At 35.7% G+C, this 26,951-nt stretch overlaps 1 long non-coding RNA gene and 3 pseudogenes across 3 annotated transcripts; 2 read left to right on the top strand and 2 right to left on the bottom strand.

Moving 5' to 3' along the window:
* The first annotated feature begins 12,694 nt into the window (after positions 1-12,694).
* Positions 12,695-13,203, top strand: LOC149226536 (uncharacterized). Its single transcript, XR_016247054.1, has 2 exons — positions 12,695-12,909; positions 13,146-13,203. It is a non-coding gene; the product is annotated as an uncharacterized LOC149226536 (long non-coding RNA).
* A 55-nt stretch (positions 13,204-13,258) lies between these two features.
* LOC149226535 (protein RKD5 pseudogene) lies at positions 13,259-14,561 on the top strand (annotated as a pseudogene). Its single transcript, XR_016248292.1, has 2 exons — positions 13,259-13,636; positions 14,033-14,561. The product of XR_016248292.1 is annotated as a protein RKD5 pseudogene (transcript).
* Positions 14,562-19,794: 5,233 nt separating this feature from the next.
* LOC149226534 (putative aquaporin PIP1-4 pseudogene) lies at positions 19,795-21,032 on the bottom strand (annotated as a pseudogene).
* Positions 21,033-22,547: 1,515 nt separating this feature from the next.
* On the bottom strand, positions 22,548-24,129 carry LOC149226533 (uncharacterized; annotated as a pseudogene). The gene is made up of 3 exons (XR_016248291.1): positions 23,868-24,129; positions 23,142-23,631; positions 22,548-22,745 (listed from the first exon to the last, which is right to left on the bottom strand). The product of XR_016248291.1 is annotated as an uncharacterized LOC149226533 (transcript).
* Positions 24,130-26,951: the final 2,822 nt, after the last annotated feature.

Below are 26,951 nucleotides of genomic sequence, written 5' to 3'. Positions count from 1 at the left end.
GGTTTGTTGCCTATATCTTGTACTTTCTTAGTCATTTGTCAAGGTTGGACTCTTGTGAATGCTTTGAGCATTATTGTACATTCATCTCTGTAGTTTGGCGAGGAAACAAACAAGGGTTTACAACATTTTGTGGGATTCTTGTGGCAAGGTGATTTAGTATTGTTTTTCCTTCTGCGATTCAAGTTATCATGTGTTTATGTGTGCCATCATCTCTCTCTTTTTAGATTAACTAAATGAATAAGGTATAAAGGTGAAATTCATTGATGTTGTAGTGCTCTGCCTTACGGTTTATTTAGTTTTTACATGTTTTCTATTGTTTGAAGAGGACTCACGACATTTCCATGCCCTCTACAACTCCTCACCAGTCTTAAAAGTCTCTATTTCACTTAATTCAAAGTACTAAAGCATTTTCCTACCTCTCCCCATAGAAAACTCTGCAAGACTAAGTCCATTCCCCGGACGCAAAACTGCCTTTCACATTTGATCCAGTAAACCAACATAAAACTCAATCAAATTCCCCTGAGCATATACCTAGCCTAAAATTAGTCTTTACGTTAGTCACCTCAAGCTTTATTTGCTATATTTTCATGAAATTGACAAGGAGAGAGCCCTCGCCCGACCTGGTAGGACTAGCTACCAGGTTAAGCGTGGTTTGATGTTACCTTAGACTTGCCTTTCTCAGCCTAAGGTAGATTTATGTCATAACAGTCGGTCCGACTGTCGAATGGTTGTCCCCTCCTTTTTCTATATATGCAAGGATTCTAGGCTCATTCAAGCATCGGTTGTTAGTAATTGTGAGTTTGTAAGTCTTATATTTTTGAGTCTGAGCTCTTTTCCCACTCTGCAACTGCGGATGATCTATCTGATCTACTTGCAGCGTAAGGAACTCAAGTCTTTAGGTGTTTAGAGAAGCCTGCGCATCAATGTAACCCACTGGTGAGAATTTAAAGTGGCCAGAACATTAGAGTGTCAAGGTATATGTGTGTGTTAAGTCTCTGTTCACAAATAGAGCCTATGTATTCACTACGTAGCCTCCAGTAAAGCTCGTCCAACATTGGACAACTCAAGTCTGGTAAACGCGAACACAATCAAACTCTGGTTTGAATAGATTTGTTATTACTGTAATCCATTTTGAGATCAATAAAAGTGTTATTTCATTTTTCGCTTCCGAGTAATGTGTGCTTTAATTTGTGCTGTTGAGATAGTAGTTCTTGCATGAAAGTGCGTCACTACATCACCTAGCTGAAGGGACGCCAAAGACCGTGGAAGGCTAGGAGTGTCATTTTGAAGGTTTCAGAGTGCGTGAAAGGTTACTGATAGTTTTAAGTTCATAACAGCAAGGAAGAAGAGGCTCAACAAGGCCAAGAGAGAAGAGACTAAGTAGAGCACACTACTGTAGCAACACTGTAGCAAGCTTTGTTGAAGCCCCTGCTCAAAATTGGCCAGTATATTTTGATATGCTAGAAATGAAAAGATTAAGCACCAAACAATCAAATGGGAAGATCTAGCTTTCCTCGAACAATGGGTTGTCTCGAATCCCAAGCCTCCTTCTGTTAAGAAAATAACTTCTGCAGATCTTCATGAAGAATCATCCAAAGCCATTCTCTCCTTTCCTCGTAGATCCACATTTGATAGAAAAAGGATTGATGAAGACTACAGAATGTCTCTTTTCTATGTTTTCGAGAGGTGGCTGATACTGCTTCCTCTAGTTCCTCCGTAAATTCTTGTAAGCATATTTCTCTTTTTGAGTTAGCCCAACTTGTGAATTTTAATTCTTTAGAAGTAAAATGTCTTGAGTGTAAAAATATTGTCAATTTAAGCCAACTTGCAAATCTAGTCCTACATGAGAACCATAATCCCAGAACAGGTGAAGCACCTCCTTCTACTTTTGTTACTCCCTGTCAAAATCCTAAATGCTTTGAAATTCCATTCCCGCATGAATCTGAGCATGTTCTCATGATACATACAGTTCCTACCTTAGAAGAAGCTGATCCAAGGTTTAAAAGACTAGTAAAACTGAGATATGGTCTCGGCTATCTAGAAAAATAAAAATATTGATTCCCAACTGCAGATTTGGCCGAGTTCCAGAGGATTGTAAAAAGCCTAGTACAACAGAGATGCATAAGTTCTTTACGATTATGGATGGTTGTCCAAAAAACAAAATCATAGAAAAATGGATGAAAGCAATGTTGAATTGGGATATTTTCATAAACCCCAAAGATAAATAATTTGGAGCAGTCATACTGTTCCTCAGAAAATACACTCTTTGTAGAGTAGAAAAACCACATGGAATCCACTGATACTTGGATTTCTTTCTATACCTGGTTAGAAAGAAGATAGATTGCTAATGTTTTAATGACTGACTCATCAGCGTCCTCTCCATCCCAACATCTCTGGAAATCTCTAGATGGCCTTAAGGTTGTGACTCCAACCGCATTTCCACCTTATAAGGGATTGTGCTTGGAGAAGGACAAAGTTCTTCCAAAGCAGTTCCTCTAGTCTTAAAGGATGATAATTCAATTGTCACTGAAGGCAGAATTCACAAATCAACAGAGCAGTTGAACTGGACGAATACTGCTTTGAAAGGCCTTGAAATGAATATTGCCAAAGCTTCCGTAGTCAGAGATCAATTCGATACTGTACAAGTGTCCCTAAATACTATAAATAATGCTCTATATAAAGTATGATTTGATAATTCGGTCGTCAAGACTTATATGAGAGAATCTCTAGACAAATTAGAGAACGTAGAAGAAAAAGTGATAGAGCACATTGATTCTACATCAAGTCAATTAACAGAATTAGTAAATAAAGTAGACATATTATCTATTGGCAAAATAGAGAAACCAATTCCAGCAGCATTTATGCACAAAGGATCTGTGCGAATACAAGACCCTGTCAAACCCATCGACAGATTTCCATTCTTATTCCCAAAGGAGTCCGCATCCCAAGAAATAAAGGAGGAAATAGACAAAGAAGAATCATTTAAGGTTGCAGAAACACCAAAAGATGAGCATATCACATTCTTAGCTTTATTTAAAGAAGAAGAAAAGACAAAAGTTTTACCTATATATGAGCCACTAGAAAGTCCATACACTAGGTATGTTGCGCCTGATATCCGTGGCAAGGGTAAAATTCTAGAAATTCACACATTCTTTGTTGATTCTCATAGAGAATGATCTATAGACAACCTCAATGTAGGACAAATCAGAGAATTAATAGATATGATGTACACATAGTATAAACTCATGTGTCTCAGAGGAAAACCTGAGGTAGATGCTTGTAAGACCATTATCTAGTGCTTTATAGGCACACTTCTGAGATGGTGGGAAACATAATCTTTTCCTTCTTTGATTAAGCAAATGGAAGATCAATTGCTCAAAGATGAGCAAGGTAACATAATCCACAATCCAGATGGGACGGTAAAAAACAATATGATTGGAGCTCTAACCTCCATGATCGTTGAACATTGGTGTGGTTCAGAAGCTGATATAGCTGATAAAAATGAAGTTATTCTAATGAACCTCAAATGTTACAAGATCTCCCAATATGAAGACTTCCATAGAGACTGGATGCGGAGGATATATGAGATGAAGGACTCCAAAAATCTGTTGTGGAAATAGGTTTACTTCGCAGCACTTCCATCAAAGTTTGTAGACTATCTTCGATTACAAGAAGTCTTCCAGATGCCATTTGAGTCCTATACATGGGGACAGATTTACAGTTTGATTACTAAAACATTGGTTGGCCTTTGTACTAGTGCAAAGGTAAATAATTCATTAGAAAAGTTGTCCAGATTTCTGGACAACAAATCTTTTTGCAGCAAATATGGCCTATCTCTAGAGGATCCACTAGTTAAGAAAAGGAAGCTCAAAAGAATATCTAAGAAAGAAAAGTTGCACACAACCAGAAAAAATTATAATAGATTCAGTAAGAAAAGGCCTCCATCTAGGCCCCGTGCACAATAGAAAATAAAGGGATATTACAGGTATATCCAAAAAACACACTACTACAGGCCATCTGATATCCACTTACACAGTCATAAACAAGAAAAGTGGAACAAACTAACTTGTTGGCTCTGTGGCCAAACAGGACACACTGCAAATAACTATCATGTAGGAGAAGAGTCGAAAAAGAATGATGGTAAGAAATCTCAGCCACAAAATAAAAAATTAAAACAAGTCAAGACTGAGACCCAATATTTTTGCACGAAATGTGGGTCCAAATCTCATAGGACAGAACATTTTCCTAATATTACAATTGGTGATGGCCCCAAAATTCAACAACAAGAATTGTTGCACTCATCTGATGAATTCTCAAATTCAAATAATAGTCCTGTCTATTCATCTGAAGAATTTGAAGAAATAAATCTTCATGCTAATGCCTGTAATTGCTCAGATTCAGACAATTGTAAATGCATTTTTACTGATAGTGAATTTGATTCTACAGAACCATCTTCAGAAGAAGAGGAACAATATAAGAAACTCAGAGAAAAAGTTCTTATGGCTCAAACAGAGGAAGATGAAATAAAAATCTTATCTCAGATTCGTGCAATGGAGGATAGAGAAATGAAGACCCGCCTCATAGAAGCCTTCATAGATTATCTGAAGATTTCAAATAACAATAAAAATTCTAGTAAGAAGCAACTTTTTATTGATGCCTCATATGCAAGAAATGCCAAATCTTTTTCAAAGACAAAGATAAGAGGACAGAGTCCACCCACTTACCTTGGGGGAAGTAAGCCATGAAATACACAATCTCAAATCTGAAATTTCCCAGCTAAAAATTCAGGTTCAGGAATTAGAAAAAGGAAAAATGCATAAAGAAACAAAACCAAAAGAAGAATCTAATCCAGAAGATTACTATAAAGAAAATGTACAAACCTATGAAGGAATAAAAGACAATGATTTTGGTTTTCAAGAAATGTGGATACTTGCAGTCGAGTATCAATAACACCACGTACAGGTACAAATTTGTATATAGAATGAAAATTTTAATTTGAATGCACTTATTGATTCTGGAGCATATGTGAATATAGTCAACAATAAAGTTATCCCAACAAAATTTTGGATGGCAGCTAAAAGAGAAGTTATTGGTCTTGGAAATAAGATGTTGAATTATGAAGTTTCCAAAGCTTCAATATGTTTTGATAGACATTGTATAAAATTGAAATTTTCTATTGCTGACATCCCAGTTGATTGCATCCAACGAAACATTTTTCTAGCTGCTATAGAACCTCATGGTTCATACAGGACAAAGAACAACGGAGGTGGATATTTTATCACTTTGCCTACTTCCAGTGGCGAATCCAAAAGGATAGAATTGCCATATATATCAACCCCAATAATCTCGAAAATGGTCCAAACTATGAAAGAACTGGAAAAAGCAGAAGACAAGTTATCAGACTTAAAAGATTTGAAATCCACTCTCAACATCTCAAAGAAGTTAACTTCTCCAATAGTACAGAAAAATATTTTAGAGCTAAAAGTCCAAACTGAAAATGAATACTGCGCTGAAGAACCAAATGCATTTTGGCACAGGAAGCAACATTCAGTTGAGCTCCCATACAAACCAGAATACACAGGCAGGCCTTGTAAAAGCAAGGCAATCCAAATGAATACATAATATAGAGAACTCTACCAGAAAGAGGTCCAAAACCTGCTAGACAAAAACCTAATCATAGAATCAACCAGTCCATGGAACTGCTATGGGTTTTATGTCAATAAAAGATCAGAACAAATAAGAGGAATCCCAATATTGGTCATAAATTACAAGCCTCTGAATGAAATACTATCAGATGATACATATCCAACCCCCCACAAGGGTGATCTGATCAGTAGAATTGCAGGAGCCAAAGTATTTTCAAAATTTGATCTAAAATCAGGTTTTTGGCAAGTCGCCATTTTGGAGAAAGATAAATTTAAGACTGCCTTCAGTATCTCAGCAGGGCACTATGAATGGAATGTTATGCCATTTCACCTCCAACATGCTTCGTCAAAATTTCAGAAGGTGATGGATAACATTTTTAAGCCATTCTTTGATTGGTTAATCGTGTACATAGATGACATTTTGATCTTTTCCAATGACTTGCAAGATCATTTCAGACATATCTAGATCTTTGTAAATACTATCAAAAGAAATGGTTTAGTCCTAAGTAAGAAGAAGATTGAAGTTTTCCAAACCTCCATTAAGTTTTTAGGCCACAATATTTTTAATGGCCAAATTTCACTGCAGAAACATGCTCTTGAATTTTCGAGCAAGTTTCTAGATATAATAACTGACAAGACTTAGCTGCAACGTTTTCTTGGCTGCCTCAATTATGTCAGTAATTTCTATCAAGATTGTGCAAAGGACAAAAGTTTGCTGAACCAAAGTTTGCGCAAGAATCCTAAACCCTGGACTCCAGCTCATACCAGAGCTGTACAAAATATCAAGTCTAGGGTAAAAAATCTCCCCATCTTATACATATCAGATGATGCCGCACTCAAATTCGTGGAGTCAGATGCTAGCAATATTGGCTAGGGAATTATTTTGAAACAAAGAAAAGGGTCAAAAGAGCAAATTATTCAATTTTCTTCAAGAACATGGAACCCTATTGAGAAGAATTATTCCACCATTGAAAAAGAAATTAAAGCTGCATGGAATTGCATTGATAAATTTGAAATTCATCTTATCAACAGAACATTCCTCCTTAGGACTGATGCATTAGCATTAAAGAAAGTCTTGACAAAAAATATCAAAAAACCTGGGGAAGCTAAATTCGCAAGATGGCAAGCATTGTTTGCAAATTTTGATTTTCAGGTGGAACATATAAAGGGTAATGAAAATTTTCTCCTTGACTTTTTAAGTAGGGAACACCTTCAAAACATCCAACATCAAGAACAAGATCATATTATGGTCATAGTAACTGAATGGGATCCAACTCAAAACCAAGAAGTCCTCAGAACAATAAATGAAGATCAAAGTTGGACTGAATACAAACAAAATTAGAAACCCACATGGCAGCTCCGAAGCACAAAAGTCTTGGATGGTAATCTAAAACCACACACCAATCTCCTTCATCTTGTGCTGGAAATAAGAGTCTTCCCAAAAGGAAATAAATGGATACATGACATGATTTACTCAGATAGTATGGTCGGAGCACAAAGTGCAGAAGAAGTACTAAAAAATGTCTTTAAAGATATAACAATGATATGGAATGAAGGAGGTGACAGAAGAAAAATATATCATAGATACTTCACTATAAAGAGAGACCAAAATACAGAATGTCCCATTACTAATCCAGTCTTATGGACCCAAAATGATCCTAAACTTATTTTCCATGACACAGTGTTTGACTTTGTAGGTTATAAGCAACTATGGTGGGATCGGCTTAATGTAGATGGAGGAAATGAGACACACTACACTAAGCTTAATTTTGGAACTATCAGAACTACACAAAGATCACAACAGTCAAAATGGCTAGAGGATTGGTGGGATGACTATGGTGTTAACCGTACAGCCATTGATCCAATATGCTATGAGGCCTATTTCCGCTTAAATTGTGATAAATGTTTTCACAGAAATAACATGGAATGTATTCTTGAACCATTTAGAGATGTAAGACAGATGTATAATTACCCAAACCATATTATCTTACAACAATTCATGTGCCGTCATGATGAATGGTTGGTAATGACAAAGATAAAACACCAATTTGTGCTTAATAAACATATGATTTTAAGAAGGATCTTTACCAAAGACTAGGATAGTATATTATATCCCAGTGTTTATCTCGGAATAACGGCCCTTGGTGGCCCCAATACTTTTGGTTCCCTTGGGCTTATGCCATAAAGCTCCACATTGTACAATGGTCCAGTCATGACGACTATTTATGACCAATTTTCTCATGGGCCTTCAATGGTTAAAAGGCATCCACAGTGTACAAAGTTTTATTATTGATTCCATAAGACACGAGACTTGGAGCACTTCTCCGACTTTTGGTGGATATTGAACCACATCTCGTACTGACAGATTCCTTCGTACTTCAGTTTGTCGGTCTAACTGTCAAATGGTTGTCCCCTCCTTTTGCTATATATGCAAGGAGTCTAGGCTCATTCAGGCATCGGTTGTTAGTCATTGTGAGTTTGTAAGTCTTATATTTTCGAGTCTGAGCTCTTTGTCTACTCTACCCAACCCTCTCCTCCTAGTCACTTTCTTTCTTTTCCTCCCTTATTTCATCGATAAATTAATTTTTAATATGGTAATTTATTTATTTATTATTATTACTTATTTATTTATTTATTCTATTTATTTATATTTATTTATTTTTAATTTTAATTTATATGTGAAAACTCTTTGACTATTAATTTAAACTTAATTTATCTACAAAAATTAATTTAAATCTATTTTAACTAATTAATTTAAACTATTAATTAATTTTAATATGGTAAAATTATTATTATTATTATTATTATTATTATTGTTTTTTGGGTATCAATTTAAACTTATTTTACATAAAGTTAATTTTAAAATTAATCTATTTTATAATTAATATACATTCTTTTTTTACTATTAAATAGACCTTGAATTAAGTTTTATATTTCCAATCCTTGAGTTCTCTAATTTTTTGACGAATATTTATATTACTAACTAATATTTTTATCTAACAATTTAAAATTTAAAATTAATTTTATTCTTATTAATTAATATATTTGAAATTATTTATTTATTTATTTATTTTATTGATTTACTTATTAATTTTACTTATTCTATTTATATTTCTAACCATTTTTTTAGATTTATTAAAATATTAATATATTTGAAATTAATTTATTTTATGATTTACTTATTATATTATACTAATTTATTCTATATTAATAACCTAATTTTCTTTAAAATAAATAAATAATATAAATTAATATAATACCCCTTATCATGGTTAAACTAGCTATTATAACTAACTAATATTTTTATCTAACAGTTCAAAATTAATTTTATTTTTATTCTTATTAATTAATATATTTGAAATTATTTATTTATTTATTATTAGTTTTTACTTTTTCTACTATATATTTCTAACCATTTTAAATTAATTTAGATTTATTAATATATTTAAAATTAATTTATTTTATGATTTACTTATTATATTATATTAATTTATTCTATATATAATATAAACTAATATAATACCCCTTATCATGGTCAAACTAGCATTTATCAGGTCAAATCGAGCTGTTGTCTTTTCAGGTCAAATCTAGCTGTTGTCTTTTTAGCCACTACCTTATCAAGAAATTTGAGTCATTGGATATTCTGCTCTATCTATTTAAAGTGCATAGCGAGATCTGCTCATTCAAGTTGTCGTGAGGTTGAACCACACTGGTTGGTTCGAACGCTTCCACAAAAATCTCTCCATGTGATTTTCGCCAAAAAATTCTTCAAAAATATGATATGGATCACAGAAGTCTCAATTCAATAACTCTCATTCTTTCCAACTAACCAAAACAACAATACCATTATATATAAAATTAATTTTACACCATATGAATTTCTCTTTACAAAATTATAAACTTATCATCTAATTTAACTAGTGACCATCAATTTCTAGTTGAAAAGTAAGCCAAAAAAATCTGAAATAAAAAACACATTTTAGAAAATTAGAAAAACTATTCAAAAGACGTTACCATCATAATAATAAATATCCCATCCTTCATAAAAACAAATCTGAAATAGAAAGCACGTTTTAGAAAATTAGAAAAACTATAAATATCCCATCCTTCATAAAAACAAATCTGAAATAGAAAGCACGTTTTAGAAAATTAGAAAAACTATTCAAAGGACCTCACAATCATAATAATAAATATCCCATCCTTCCATTCAGTAAACAACCTAGCCTCCACGTTTAACCTACTTAAAGAAAGAAAATACATTAAACTTAAATTATTATTATTACATTAAAATCTAACTTAATTTTGTTAATCAATATATATAGATTTGATCTTTTTCGTCCATCAACTCCTAACTCCTAAGATTTAGTGTACGGCATTAGCTTGCGCGATTTGCTTGACCAGGGAAATAGTTCCTCTCAGGACTATGTTGGAACATTATGATGTCTGGCTGTCCTTTAGGGATTTGTTTTTTCCCACTGTAATACATGCTCATGCTACGAAATTGTCCATTAACTTGGAATCAATAATTAGTCTTTCGATGTTCATGCTCATGCTCATGCTTCTAGTTTTTCGATGTTCACTTCGCATACGTCGATGTCTTACTGCATTTTCAATCAATCGCGTCTGGACTCTGGAGGGTCGTGAATATGCAGCTTTAGTGATCCTTTAGTTCATTTTCAATCAATCGCGTCTGGACTCTGGAGGTCCGTGAATATGCAGCTTTATTGAACCTTTATTTGAATAAGAGGGACTTTTGCTTTCAATATTTTAAAAATTTACAAAACTGTCATTATCTTTTTTTTGAAATCGTCAAGAATCTTACAAAAATGATAAAAAATAAGTCTGCTTTGAAATTCCAACGTTGTCTATTTCTGAATAATACATTATCATCAATCTCGTGTGGACTGAGGACCGTGAATCTGCAGCTTTATTGATTCTCTACTTGAATAAGAGCAACCTTTACATGGAACATACATATTTGAAAAACTACGGGAGGTTTAAACTCTGAAAGTTATTTGGTGTGGAATGAACTGCTTGATATATAATTTTTTGTCCTCTCCTATGAAATGTAATGCAGTACATCATTATTAAAATCAAACCTAGCTATACAAAATTATAAAATGTATGGAATGAACGGCTTGAAATATACTTTTTGTCCATGCAGTACATCATTAGTAAAATCAAGCCTAAGTATACAAACTTATAAAATCATATATTAATACGAGTTTGGTTATGTTGTATTTTTTTCCAAGAAATTTTATAAATTTTGAAAAAAAAATTTTTTTTTTTCAAATATTAGATTTGAGAAAACATTTAAAAAAACCTTTAACAACCAATTCCAATTCTAGATCCCGAGTATGCGGTAAAACTATTTCTGCTTGGCTAAGAGCTCGTCTTCCTCGGACGTAAGGAAACAGGTTAACGGCCCAAGACCCAGAGGCATCGTGCAAGAGTGAAACCCACTCCCTTACTGACCACCAGCGGGTTATTACAGGTGGCGTGGTTTTCCTTGATAACAGTGATGCGTCAACCCACACTCGCGGATAGCAGCGAGAGATGGCTGTCCTCACTGTTGGTTTGACAACTAAGCTTCATAGGTTTTTCCACTTTCGAAAAAAAAAAAAAACAAACCAATTCCAATTCTATATATACTTTTCAAAAAATTTTGATTTTTTTTCCTAGACAGTTATCGCTGGTCTTAGTAAGTGATATTCAGATTGAAATTTCAAGAAAAACCCACTTATTATATTTGATGGTTTTCCCATCAATCTGATTAGCTCACAATTTCAAAAAATTATTTTTAGGATTTTATAAAAGTTTTAACTATATTTAACGGACAAATGACTTGACCGTCAAATGGGCTTCTACTGATCATGTCGATATGGTGTGTAGCAAACAGAGTAGTCTACCTAGGCGGTAGAATGGCTCGTTTTCCGGCACCGGCCGGAAAATCGTCCGGCTCCGGCCACCGGGAATGTCTTCACCCTCCACCACCCTCCTTCTCCGATTCTCCGCCACCCTCCCTGGCAATCCTGACATTCCCTCGCAAGGCCTGACAAGATATCAGATTCGAATCGCAGGGAATGGGGTCTCACATCCCCTGACAGACTAGCTATTGCAGCCGCGGTGTATTGTTCGGGAGCTCCTTATTCCGGTTCCATTCAAACTGTCACCCGCGCGCTGGTATTACCCTGTTGCATAATCGCCAAGATTGCAATGCATAATTCTTGACCCGGAGAATCACTCCATTTCTTTTTCTTTCTGGTGGACCAAATTTCTTCATCATCATCAGCCTCATCAATTCCTTAGTTTTTCCTGCATTTCATAGCCATGGAGTCTTACTCGCCCTCTGAGAACTCTCGCTCTCATCTCCATCTCTGTGCTTTGGCAGTGTTTCAGAATTTGCTGAACGAAGGTACCCAATGAATTCATTTGGTTATTTCTTACTTTAATTTTATTGAAAATTCAGTCACTTGATATTTGGGTCTTTTTAATTTCAATTCAGAGCTTATCAAGAGTATTCATCTGTATCAACTGGGAGATGGCACCGTTTCCGCTCTTCAACGAGAGTTTATGTTCTGCCCCAGCTCCTATAAGAAGATATGCCGTGACAATATTCCACTTGTTCATGCTTGTCGAAAGGAGAAGGCACAGGAGTTCATGGCGAATCTGAAGGAAGGAGAAGAGCGCGAACTTTGGATTTGTATTCTCCATTATAACTACAATCTCAGCCCTCGAAACTTCATAATAACCAATATTATAAACCTAGCCAGGTGGGCATTGCATGGCTTTGTTAGAAAATTATAAATAACATAGACTTAATCAATTAATGATTAATATATGTCTGTATATATATCTAGGTTTTCACTATAAATTTGAATGGAGCTGCATTCGTATCCATGCAGAAACCCTACGCTGAATGCCATACCAAAACTAGCAATTGACCTTGATCGCGTTGCAAGATACGGACAAGTGATAGATTCTTCTCACCATCAGAAAAATATGGGCGAGAAAATATTAAACTGTGCATTAGCTGACACGTAGTCCAGTTTCCTTAGCATTGAGAGTTTTTGGCCTGCTATTCCTGGCTTAACAACTGTGCAGGACTGTATTGATGATGCAGTCAGTAGGTCCCCCATTGTTGTTGAATGTACTCTGCGCATCGATCAGATCGATGAGTCTTATGGCATCAGAAGCATCTGCAAAGAAGATAACCCTAATTCTATCCCTAACCCCAGGCAACCAATCACCTCATACCTGAAAGGTATACTGCTATTCTTTTCCTGTTGCTTACATTTTACTCTTTAATTTTATGAAGATACACCTAGCAGTCATCAAATTAAAGGATCCAAACCGTTGTAGTTTATGAAGGACAGGGACACTGGACATTAGTACTGCAAATGTCTCGTCATTGACTTAATGTCTAGTCATTGACTTATTTGTAGTGGCTTAGAATCACAGACAAATATAATGGTTGCGTTTATCTTGTTTGTGTGGCAGGGTGTTCATCTTGTCACCCAAATGAAGTAAGCTCAATCACTTGCAATAATTCAAGATACCTTGAAAAGGAAAACCACACTACTGATCAGAAGTCAAGTCTAAGTATAGTAGACATGGAAGTCTTCCAGTCAATTAAATGCAGCCATGCACCACAAAGTTCAAAGAATGATGCTTCTGAGGATTCATCAATGTTATGTTGTAAGAAAACTAATGTGGACCTTCCCATTAGTGCTGGTGTAAAAGGTAAGAAGAGAATGGCATCAAGTGAGGAGAAAGATGAGAATAGGCAAATCCACCAAGCACCCACCCAGCGTGTTGCCAACATTGCACTGAAGGATCTTGCAAAATATTTTGATGTGCCAATCATTGAAGCTTCAAGGAGTTTGAAGGTAGGGCTTACAGTCTTGGAAAGGAAATGTAGAGAATTTGGCATCCCTCGCTGGCCACACAGGAAAATCAAGTCGCTTGATAGTCTCATACAGGATCTACAGGTAACTTCTACGGCTTTTATATTTTCTTTAGGAGCATCTATGTATCCTTGCACTAACATTATAATATCATGCACATTGAAATTGTGGTTCTTACTCAGTGAGGACACCATTCTATTATGTCATTTCATTTAACTACAAAATTATGAAAAATAGTAGAAAACTTGAATCTAGTTCAATTCTATATTAATAAAGCGATGGTTTTATATAGATCGATGTCTTTGTTTCTATCCTCTTGATAATGGTAGCTTATGAAAGGACTAACGATAAATTTCACTAATAAAAAAAGAGAAGGCATTTGTTCAGCTACATTATGTTTATAACAAGTGATTTGTACTGTATGTTTCAGTCGGAGATAATTTTCCTATTGATTCAAATTGAATGCTTGATTTGGGGCAGGAAGAAGCCAAGGGACAGGAGAGAGAAGATAAGGCTGCAGCTATGGCAGCCATGAAAAGAACAAGAATATTGGAAACTGAGAGACAAAAGATTGAGAAGAAATCTAGAATAGACATCCAAAAATACACCAAGAGATTTCGACAGGACATATTTAAGAGAAAGCACGAGGCAAGAGCTCTTAAAAAGAAGTATGATTAAACAAAGTCTTTTGGTAGAAATCACATGAGAGAAGATGGAGATCCATCAGAAGAAGTTGCATCAGTTTCCACCATCCTAACATTGATGATAGATAAAGCCAGAACTTCCCCATCTACCAATTAATTATTTGTGTCTATCTTTTGTTTTTTGTGGCAGAATTTTCAGCAAATAAATTTTGACAACTTCCACTGTTTATTGCCAACAAATTTGATGCAGAACGACATGAACTCTTTTTGTGGCTTGGTGCAGAAATCTTACTTCGTCAATTTTTTGTCAAAAAGACTGTGCCTATGAATGTATGAGGTGTTAAATTTCAAATGTTTGGAGATAAGTCAGTTTTGTTATTGACGATACAGATGTTTGTAACGCTATAAATTTTCAAAGTCATCAAAGCAAGGCAAGAAGTCTATTCATTGTTGCCCAAATGCTCTCAGAACATGTATATGGACAAAATATCCATCCATTAAGTGATTAATCGATATAACAGTAACATTGAAGTACCCACAAATTGCAAATTCAATTTTGAATTCTTTTATATTTAGAGGCTCTATGGTTTGTATATCAATTACTATTTGCATGTGTTTAAGAACCAAACCCTGCTTATGTACAGATAAGCTCCTTTGTCATAGTTCTTTGGCAGCTATCATCCATCAATGTGAATCATAATTCCTTTTAACTTATGTAACTAAATCAGCCAAGCTGGTATCCAACTCATCCTGTCTCTGGTTTGTCCATATCACGATCATCCAGTTCTCGGGATATTGATCCAACTGCATTGTTGAATTGTTCTGTCAGCAAGTTCAGATACTCTGACCCCTAATTTCTTGCCAGCAGATCATTTATGACTAGTACTACATTTATCTGTTTACTCTTAAATTTTCCTGTCACAGGCTCACACTGCTACATTCAAATTTTATGTTTGTCTTTAGAGATTGATTTGAATTTTGCACCTAATATGTTAATTTGTGCAATACATATCTTTTGTAAGGTGCATGTACACTGAAAAATGTAGTGACTGTGGAGCATTTTCCAATTTGTCATTTACCATTGTTTTATGCTTTTCATTCCTTGAAAGAGGATAAACTCCATAGGTTTGAGCTTTTGCAGTTTGTAACACGTCATTTATGGATATTCGTGAAGTTTATAACATGCCATTTTTTGGGAGGATGTAAACTCCATGCCTTCGAGTTCTGTCAAGTTTGGAACATGCCATTTTTTGATAGATGGTAAACTCAATTTCTTCGAGTTTATCCGGTTTGTAGCATGCCTTGACAGAGGCTAATAATCCGACTTGGAGCTTATCAAAGGCATAATCAGTCTTGATACATAACTCTTATAGTACAGATTGTTTTATTTTAGTTTATTGTTAGGATTTCATTCCTTGAAGCTGGTAGCTTTATTTCTCTGTAAAGTTGATCACTTTCAATGTAATAGGGGTTGGCTTTCGGGCCAAAGGGAGTAGTCTACCAAAAATCAAAGAAAAGGGTGTTGATTGCTTTGCTAAACAAAATCTAACCCATGTAGCATGCTTACAATAAATCCTCACTTAATTATATTATATGACTTGTCAAGATCAAATTCAAGGAAGTGAGCCTTCTTACTCATCTCCCTGGCCAATTTGATGCTCTGGAAGGTGATAATATTCTTTCCTATGATTTTGGAAGCTTGCGAATTGAATCATTTTCTTAAAATGTTTGTAATAACTTTGTGGGAGACATTGAGGAGGGTTATAGGCCTCCAACCTCAAATTTCTTGGCATAGTAACATACTACAATGTTGACATCATCATAGTTTTATATCATCTCATGACACAAATGATTGGGAAATATAGAAAATATATTTTGTTAAATATTGATTGAATCTCATATCAAGGTTATAGTGTCTAAGTCACCTTTATGAAATTGTTGAAGTGATTTGCCTCTCCATCAACAAACTCTGGTTGATCAAAGACATGTTCACATATTTTAGAAACCTAAATGTGAGAACTAGATTGAGATTAAATGAAGATGTTCAATTCTGTGTACAGTTTCACCCATTGCTTATATACTTGTTTTAGTCCCTTTTAGCATTCAGTGAGTGAATTAGTGATCTAAGGTACCTTTTTTTTTTCTTTTCTACTCTGCCTTATGGACCAGCATTGATCTCTTTTATATTTGCCTATGAATGGCTTGACATTGGTAATTCAACTATATGAATGAGTTATAGCTCATATTTAGCATGGCTCTTATTGATTCAGTCTGTATATCATTTAGTTGTGGCACGGTAATATAAATGGTTATTTGCTTTTCTAAAGCATTAAACAAAGAGTGTGATTTGGTCACAAAATGAGAAATTCTGAATAATAATTCTAACGGTGCATCCATTTTCTATGGCTTCATTTCAAGCTTAAAAAGTGTATGTTGTAAATTTGTAACTTCCTTTTGTATCTATACACTACATCTCTGGAAGGGCAGGAATGGAAGTGAATAGATTCTTGAAATCTGCAAATGAATCTTCAGAGGAACAAACACTGTTGTAGTGGGTAATAGACTGTCAAAGGATTTGATAAAGTGAAGAAACAATGTTGGAATGGAAGTGTCAAACAAATCTCTTTTATATTTGCCTATGAATGGCTTGACATTGGTAATTCAACTATATGAATGAGTTATAGCTCATATTTAGCATGGCTCTTATTGATTATGTCTGTATATCATTTAGTTGTGGCAGGGTAATAGAATACGGTTATTTGCTTTTCTAAAGCATTAAACAAAGAGAGTGATTTGGTCACTATGACATTTTTCTTAAAATGTTTGTAATAACCTTGTGGGAGACATTGAGGAGGGTTATAGGCCTCCAACCTCAAATTTCTTGGCATAGTAACATACTACAATGTTGACATCATCATAGTTTTATATCATCTCATGACACAAATGATTGGGAAATATAGAAAATATATTTTGTTAAATATTGATTGAATCTCTCAAATCATGGGTATAAGATGACCAGATGTAGATTTGTGGTTTTTCGAAGTCAATAATTGAAGCCCAGTTATAGTTGAATTGGAAACATCCATTGAAACTTCAGTACACATTTTCAGGTTAAGTTTGTGTTAATTGTCATATTTGTGCCTCTGGAAACATATTAATCTCGTTAACTGAGTTTCTTTGAATAAACAACTGTTAGTTTATTTTATCAGTTTACATGGAATGTTAAATTAAACAAAGCCATAGTAGCTTTAAACAGGTGCATTTTTCATTATTCATATACATTCTTGGAAAACACCACTTTGAAATCAATCTTTGTTTGTGTTAGATATGGATAATGACCTAGATGAAGCAATTCCCTTAATGACCTAGATGAAGCATATCTATGCCCTCTTAATTCTGACGTCATGGAATCTAGCTATATCTGAGCTCAGATAAATTTATTAGTCGTACAAGAAGACTTCATTAATAAATCTAGGGACTTCAAGTTCTGATGTGTAGTGATTTCACATTTGCTTAATAGGGAACTATTTCAACAACTCTTTGAAGTTTACAGAGATTTGGTGTCTTTATCAATCAATAATACTTGATAGCCCAATTGGGTTTGATACATGTATGCTTTATGATTATTATTGCCAGGTCTGAAGGCTTAAGTTATGAAATCATTCATTTTAATTGTCATCCGAGTTGGAATCTAAACATGAGTGGAGAGGTTCACTGCCCTACTCAGATTTTGTGGCAATTCCTGTTACTTTAGGCTCATCCTTCAATAGTACGTATTCTGCAGATGAGCTACTTTCACACATATATTATAGTTGTTATCAATCAAATTGTGCACCCTGTTTAAGTTAAGACAAGACAATCAGTTAATCACTTTGAAGTTTGGAGATATCAGAAAATGTGATTTCTATAAAACACTCACAACAATAAATAGGATACCCTTCATGGGGTTCATATTAGAAATTGCATCCTGAAAATTTCACTTAGCATCTCCAGTCAAGTTAATAAATCATGTCAACCACATAAAAACAGGCTGGCCAGTAATCCCTTCATAATCCGTGAAGGTCTAAAGGTTCTAAGTCCATCAGATTGTAATTACATTAAAGCATTTAGGCATTATCTATGAAAAGGCTAATGGGGTTGTGGTTCAGCGGTGAAGAATGTGGCATGCCAGACCACACACCAAGGTTCAACGGCAAAGACAGCGACATGTCACAATGACTTTTTGGATGTGCTAACGTGAATCTTGATACTTTGAAGATTCAAGAACTATTGAGTCAAGAACTAATTGTTATTCTTGCGCAAAGCCATTAAGTACCATGTGGATCAACTAAAATAGGAGTAAATGACGAGTTAATGGCAAATAAGGGCATTGGTTGCATCTCATTTTTTAGAATCACTAGAGGTAAGTACGTAATTGACTAGATGAGGGCTAGTTGCTAGCAGCAATGCCATAGGTAGTGTTCATCCATGGCCTTCTAGTAGCCAGCAAGCAAATGCCAGTTATCGACAACATTGGTTGCCTTAACCTCATTAGCTACTAGAAGTAGAGTACTAATAGCCATCAAGGTGTGGGGGGATCTGTAAGAATGCTATTGACATTAAGTAGAATCTCTTTATGATTTGAGTTCAATTTTGAGCTCATAAGCCAAGGGCTCAAATGTAGCTCCATTCTTATCAAGCACCGACATTCTCACCTTGGCTTTGGAGGTCAGTACTAGCCATTTATGAATTTGTCATCGCAGTTCACTCACTCAAGCTTTTGCTCATAGCAGTCCTAAATGACCTGGGGTCATTCTCTAAATCAATTGACTTGGCAAAGACCATAATAGGAAACATTATTGGTGGATATGATTCCACTAGAGACATGTTGATTCATAATGAAAAGGAGTAGTGATGAATAAAACCCACGATAGCCTGGCCTGATCCCTCTTATATCCCTTACTCCATACCGAAACCAGAGACCAATTACAAGCTCTCTGATGACTGTGTTAATGCCAGGTGATAACCTCCCACATGTAACAATGGCAGCATGGACTTCATCTGGGCTAAAACGTATCTCAAACCGAGGCCCTGCTCTGTGATATAGTACTTGTGTTTCCCTTGACATTGTCTGGATATCCACAACAATGTCCTCCATTACCATATCGTTCTTAGTCACAAAAAACCCTTCAATGGGGCGAAAATACTGGTTATGCATAAGAGGATTTCCAAAAGTGGGTACATCCTGTAAATATTCTCTCAAGTGGGGAGTACCCTGAATCCTCTTCTGCGAATGACATTTTATGACAGCCCCTGCTGTTGATGGCTCCCTTTCTTTTCTTTTGCATTGCAGATATCAGGAAAGAATGCAATGAAGACAGAAAAATAAGATTTTATAAAATTCAAAGATGAAGATAACGATGAAAGCTATTAAATCACTCACAGATGGTAAGGAATGAACACACTATATCATTCAGGCACGATAATAACAATAACAATGTATGTTATATAAATGAAAAGAAACCAGAGAAGATGGTTTTCCTAACTGAAGTCACGCCTGCTGTTCGTTAAACTCGTTTCAGAAACCAGAATTAGCTGTTCCAGAAACTAGACTTTTTTTTCAACCACACTGGCTATAACTTCCATTAAAAAAGAAGATAAAGACGAAATTTACAGACAGACCCACTGAGTGCAACAACCAAAGTGTCCATTATTTTACAGTGATAGGAATAATACACTCCACTGAAGCCCACAAGAGCAGAATCTGCCAGTGGCTTCCGCTGGCCTAAATCACAATTAAAACATAATATATGGATATCATCCATCCTGTAAAACCATTTATCAGACGACAATACACATGCGTTAACAGACCTCTCAGCCTTAAAGTTTAAGGCCCCTCTCCAATATGCTGGGCTAGACTGGGTTGTTTCTAGGAGCGAGTTTTGAAGGGAATGGCATGAATGATCATCTGGTGGTAAATAGCTGCCAAGCCAGCGCCCAAGAATGGACCGACCCAGAAAATCCAATGGTCATCCCAAACATGAGACTTGTTGTAGATGATGGCAGCTCCCAAGCTTCAGGCAGGGTTGATGCCAGTTCCAGTGATGGGAATTGTGGCAAGGTGAACCAGAAAAACTGCAAAACCCTATTGGAAGTGGTGCTAGCAGAGGAACGTGAGAATCCTGGGCGCTTCGTTTGGCATCGGTAGCAGAGAAAACGGTGTAGACCAGAACGAAGGTTCCCACAATCTCAGCACCCAAGCCATCTCCCTTGGTGTAGCCATGAGCCACAGAGTTAGCACCTCCACCGTCCGCTTGGTACTCACCTTCCATGAATCCCTTCACAACACCAGCGCCACAGATGGCTCCCAAGCACTTACATATCATGTAGAACACAACTCGGGGCAGAGACAACTTTCCGGCCAAGAACAGCCCAAAGGTCACTGCTGGGTTAATGTGACCACCTGAAATATCGGTTGTGCAATAGACGAGAGAGAAGATCATTCCCCTAAAGGCCCATGCAATCCCCTGAATTCCAACAGATCCAGTGCAAACATTGTCGACCCTCTTGACACCCATGACCGTGAGGATTGTGACGTAAAGAAACAAGAAAGTCGCCATGAACTCTGCAACACCCTCCCTCCAGAAGGACCATGACACCAACTCCCTGGGTTCGAACAGTGGCGCGGGATCAGGCTCCTTGTAATCCTTTTCCCTCATCTATGCTGCAGTCCCCAGCGGCTGCCTCTCGGAATACTTGTTCGCCCCGAGCTTAACGTCTTCTTCTTTTCCTTCCATTTCAACACAAAGAACCAGAGGATTCTGAGACTGTCTGAACTCAGTCAAAACAAAGCCAAAATAGTGCAGCAAATGCAAAAACTAGACTTTAGCTGTTGTAGAATTTATGACCAGAAGAATTGACCGGCTAAGGTCTGGTTGTTCAATTCAGTTAAGGTATATCGCTGATTCTCCGGATACACCGCAACTGCAATAGCTTGTCCCCGATCGGAGTAGTCTGTCAGGGGATGTCAGGCCCCATTCCCTGCGATCCGAATTCGATTTTTTGTCAGGCTGGGGGCAGGGAATGTCAGGATTGCCAGGGAGGGTGGCGGAGAAGCAGAGGAGGGTGGCGGAGCTCCGAGAGGGTGGCGGAGGGTGGAGACATTCCGGTGGCCGGAGCCAGAACTAGAAGGCATGGAGTTTACATCCTCCCAAAAAATGGCATGTTATAAACTTCACGAATATCCATAAATGACGTGTTACAAACTGCAAAAGCTCAAACCTATGGAGTTTATCCTCTTTCAAGGAATGAAAAGCATAAAACAATGGTAAATGACAAATTGGCAAATGCTCCACAGTCGCTACATTTTTCAGTGTACATGCACCTTACAAAAGATATGTATTGCACAAATTAACATATTAGGTGAAAAATTCAAATCAATCTCTAAAGACAAACATAAAATTGGAATGTAGTATGGTGAGCCTGTGGCAGGAAAATTTAAGAGTAAACAGATAAATGTAGTACTAGTCATAAATGATCTGCTGGCAAGAAATTTGGGGTCAGAGTATCCGAACTTGCTGACAAAACAATTCAACAATGCAGTTGGATCAATATCCCAAGAACTAGATGATCGTGATATGGACAAACCAGAGACAGGATGAGTTGGATACCATCTTGGTTGATTTAGTTACATAAGTTAAAAGGAATTATGATTCACATTGATGGATGATAGCTGCCAAAGAACTATGTCAAAGGAGCTTATCTGTACATAAGCAGGGTTTGGTTCTTAAACACATGCAAATAGTAATTGATATACAAACCACAGAGCCTCTAAATATAAAAGAATTCAAAATTGAATTTGCAATTTGTGGGTACATCAATGTTACTGTTATATCGATTAATCACTTAATGGATGGATATTTTGTCCATATACATGTTCTGAGAGAATTTGGGCAACAATGAATAGACTTCTTGCCTTGCTTTGATGACTTTGAAAATTTATAGCGTTACAAACATCTGTATCGTCAATAACCAAACTGACTTATCTCCAAACATTTGAAATTTAACACCTCATACATTCATAGGCACAGTCTTTTTGACAAAAAATTGATGAAGTAAGATTTCTGCACCAAGCCACAAAAAGAGTTCATGTCATTCTGCATCAAATTTGTTGGCAATAAACTGTGGAAGTTGTCAAAATTTATTTGCTGAAAATTCTGTCACAAAAAACAAAAGATAAACACAAATAATTAATTGGTAGATGGGGAAGTTCTGGCTTTATCTATCATCAATGTTAGGATGGTGGAAACTGACGGAACTTCTTCTGATGGATCTCCATATTCTCTCATGTGATTTCTACCGGAAGACTTTTTTTAATCATACTTCTTTTTAAGAGCTCTTGCCTTGTGCTTTCTCTTAAATATGTCCTGTCGAAATCTCTTGGTGTCTTTTTGGATGTCTATTCCAGATTTCTTCTCAATCTTTTGTCTCTCAGTTTCCAATATTCTTGTTTGTTTCATGGCTGCCATAGCTGCAGCCTTATCTTCTCTCTCTTGTCTCTTGGCTTCTTCCTGCCCCAAATCAAGCATTCAATTTGAATCAATAGGAAAATTATCTCCGACTGAAACATACAGTACAAATCACTTGTTATAAACATAATGTAGCTGAACAAATGCCTTCTCTTATTTTATTAGTGAAATTTATCTTTAGTCCTTTCATAAGCTACCATTATCAAGAGGATAGAAACAAAGACATCGATCTATATAAAACCATCGCTTTATTAATATAGAATTGAACTAGCTTCAAGTTTTCTACTATTTTTCATAATTTTGAAGTTAAATGAAATGACATAATAGAATGGTGTCCTCATTGAGTAAGAACCACAATTTCAATGTGCATGATATTATAACGTTAGTTCAAGGATGCAGAGATGCTCCTAAAGCAAATATAAAAGCCGTAGAAGTTACCTGTAGATCCTGTATGAGACTATCAAGCGACTTGATTTTCCTGTGTGGCCAGCGAGGGATGCCAAATTCTTCACATTTCCTTTCCAAGACTGTAAGTCCTACCTTCAAACTCCTTGAAGCTTCACTAATTGCACATCAAAATAGTTTGCAAGATCCTTCAGTGCAATGTTGGCAACACGCTGGGTGGGTGCTCGGTGGATTTGCCTATTCTCATCTTTCTCCTCACTTGATGCCCTTCTCTTCTTACCTTTTACACCAGCATTACTGGGAAGGTCCACATTAGTTTTCTTACAACATAACATTGATGAATCCTCAGAAGCATCATTCTTTGAACTCTGTGGTGCATGGCTGCATTTAATTGACTGGAAGACTGCCATGTCTGTTATACTTAGACTTGACTTATGATCAGCAGTGTGGTTTTCCTTTTGAAGGTATCTTGAATTATTGCAAGTGATTGAGCTTACTTCATTTGGGTGACAAGATGAATACCCTGCCACACAAAAAAGATAAACGCAAGAATTATACTTGTCTGTGATTCTGAGCCACTACAAATAAGTCAATGACTAGACATTAAGTCAATGACGAGACATTTGCAGTACTAATGTCAAGTGTCCCTGTCCTTCATTAACTACAACGGTTTGGATCCTTTAATTTGATGACTGCTAGGTGTATCTTCATAAAATTAAAGAGTAAAATGTAAGCAACAGGAAAAGAATAGCAGCATACCTTTTAGGTATGAGGTGATTGGCTGTCTGGGGTTAGGGGTAGAATTAGGGTTATCTTCTTTGCAGATGCTTCCGATGCCATAAGACTCATCAATCTGATCGATGCGCAGAGTACATTCAACAAAAATGGGGGACCTACTGACTGCATCATCAATACAGTCCTGCACAGTTGTTAAGCCAGCAATAACAGGCCAAAAACTCTCAATGCTAAGGAAACTGGACTGCGTGTCAGCTAATGCACAGCTTAATATTTTCTCGCCCATTTTTTTCTGAGGGTGAGAAGAATCTATCGCTTGTATGTATCTTGCAACGCGATCGAGGTCAATTTCTAGTTCTGGTATGGCATTCAGCGCAGGGTTTCTGCATGGATACGAATGCAACTCCATTCAAATTTATAGCGAAAACCTAGATATATATACAGACATATATTAATCATTAATTGATTAAGTCTAGGCTATTTATAATTTTCTAACAAAGCCATGCAATGCCCACCTGGCTAGGTTTAGAATATTGGGAATTATGAAGTTGCCAGGGCTGAGATTGCAGTTATAATGGAGAATACAAATCCAAAGTCCGCGCTCTTCTCGTTCCTTCGGATTCGCCATGAACTCCTGTGCCTTCTCCTTTCCACAAGCATGAACAAGTGGAATATTGTCACGGCATATCTTCTTATAGGAGCTGGGGCAGAACATAAACTCTCATTGAACAGTTGAAACGGTGCCATCTCCCAGTTGATACAGATGAATACTCTTGATAAGCTCTGAATTGAAATTAAAAAGACCCAAATATCAAGCGACTGAATTTTCAATAAAATTAAAGTAAGAAATAACCAAATGAATTCATTGGGTACCTTCGTTCAACAAATTCTGAAACACTGCCAAAGCACAGAGATGGAGATGAGAGCGAGAGTTCTCGGAGGGCGAGTAAGACTCCATGGCCATGAAATGCAGGAAAAACTAAGGAAATGATGAGGCTAATGATGATGAAGAAATTTGGTCCACCAGAAAGAAAAAGTAATGGAGTGATTCTCCGGGTCAATAATTATGCATTGCAATCTTGGCAATTATGCAACAGGGTAACACCAGCGTGCGGGTGACAATTCGAATAGAACCGGAATAAGGAGCTCCCGAACAATACACCGCAGCTGCAATAGCTAGTCTGTCAGGGGATGTCAGGCCCCATTCCCTGCGATCCGAATCTGATATCTTGTGAGGCCCTGCCAGGGAATGTCAGGATTGCCAGGGAGGGTGGCGGAGAAGCGGAGAAGGAGGGTGGCAGAGCTCCGAGAGGGTGGTGGAGGGTGAAGACATTCCCGGTGGCCGGAGCCGGACGATTTTCCGACCATTGCCAGAAAACGGGCCATTCTACCACCTAGGTAGACTACTCCTATTATAAATTATTATATTCAATTAAGAATTAGGTATATGTTTTGGCTTAAATAGTTTTCGAAGTGCCATTTATCCCGAAATAAAAGAAAATGAAAGATACATATGTTCTTACTCCTAAACTAGTTGTTTTTTTTTTTCACTTTAATTATAAATTGCCGAAAGCAGACATGCACGAGTGTAGTTTTTAGGGTGATTCAAAGTTGAGGAAGATATATTTGATAAGAGTTCTTATTTAGTGATTTTAATTAATATGGGTGTTTAAGATAGGGTGTGTTTGTAATGTATTTATATTTGTGAAATTTTGTGAAAATATAAAAAAAATATTATTATTTTATTATTTTAAAAATAACACATTTTAAGAAATATTATAAATATATAGATACTTTTTATAATATCACTTAAAATAATGAAATTTTGGAATTATAATAAATTATTTTTAAATATATAATTTTTATTTATAAATAATTTGTATAATTGTGTTCTTTCAAAATTGTTATATTGCTTTTTCTTTCAAATATAATATATATGCATCAGTTTGGGGTAGTTCAAGTGGCTATGGCCATGGAATGAAGACCTACCGAAGAGATTTTGGGTTCAAATCGTGTGCTACCCTCTTTCGTAGATCTTGAGTTCAAATCTTGTGCTACCCTCCCCGGGTAGCGGGCTTGAATCCTACCAAACTTAAAAAATATATATAATATATATGCATATGAAATGACATCAACTAAATATTAAAATAACAAAATTTCTTGTTACATATTTTTGTAATATAAATAATCTCCAACAAGTGCAAGTTATTATTTTTGCATATTTATTAAAATTATATATATGTGTGTAGGTCATTCTTTCTTTGATGGGAGAAAAAGAATGAAGATTTGGAGAAACAAAATTATTTTCCTTTTTTAGTCAAAATTTTGGATCTTTTTGGAAGAAAATAATGGATTTTTTTATTGTTAGAATTGATACCAAGATGAATGTATAAACCAATATTTCCATAAATTTCATTATCACTTACAATTATGGACATAACGTTGGTGCTAGTATTTATTAGAGAAGAGATATGAACAATATCATACCACTTTAGTAGTTCGATCTTCCAAGTTTTTGAATGCTCCAAGCTCTAGTGGGACATACAATGCCTTGAATTGACAAGGTCAAACATGAATTACTCAAATTTGTTAGCATAGCCAATCATGTAGTGCTTTGTTTATACATGTCTAGTACATAAATAAAATGTTATGGTTAAAATAAAAGACATATATTTTAGAATTATATATATATATATATATATATATATATATATATATATATATATATACTCAATAAAAAATATAAATTAATATCCAAAAAAAATATAAATTTAAAATATGTAACAATAGGTAGCTACAATTTTTTTTTTGTTTATGACTACTAATCTAGTAGGTTAGGTTTGTCATTCCTAAGGTAAACCAATATAATAAACCCATCCAACATGTGATAGAAAATGAAAATTTTTCCAATTCAAAACACGAGAAAACATCATTCTCCTTTATCATTACGATCTATATTTTATAAAAAAATACTTAGACTTATAACTTATTTTCATCTCATGGTTTTTTCCTATAACATCCATCACTTTTTAGAAAAAGAACCTAATGGTTTCAAAATACCAATGCGATTCAAGGACCTCATAGCAAGCACATTTGTCATAGCTTAAG

This window comes from Pinus tabuliformis, chromosome J (assembly GCF_031772625.1).
Source record: "Pinus tabuliformis cultivar Carrire ecotype Pingquan chromosome J, CPIR1, whole genome shotgun sequence".
Classification (NCBI taxonomy): Eukaryota; Viridiplantae; Streptophyta; class Pinopsida; order Pinales; family Pinaceae; genus Pinus; species Pinus tabuliformis.
The sequence above is the reverse complement of the archived record's forward strand: the minus strand, read 5'-3'. Positions and strand labels throughout refer to the sequence as shown.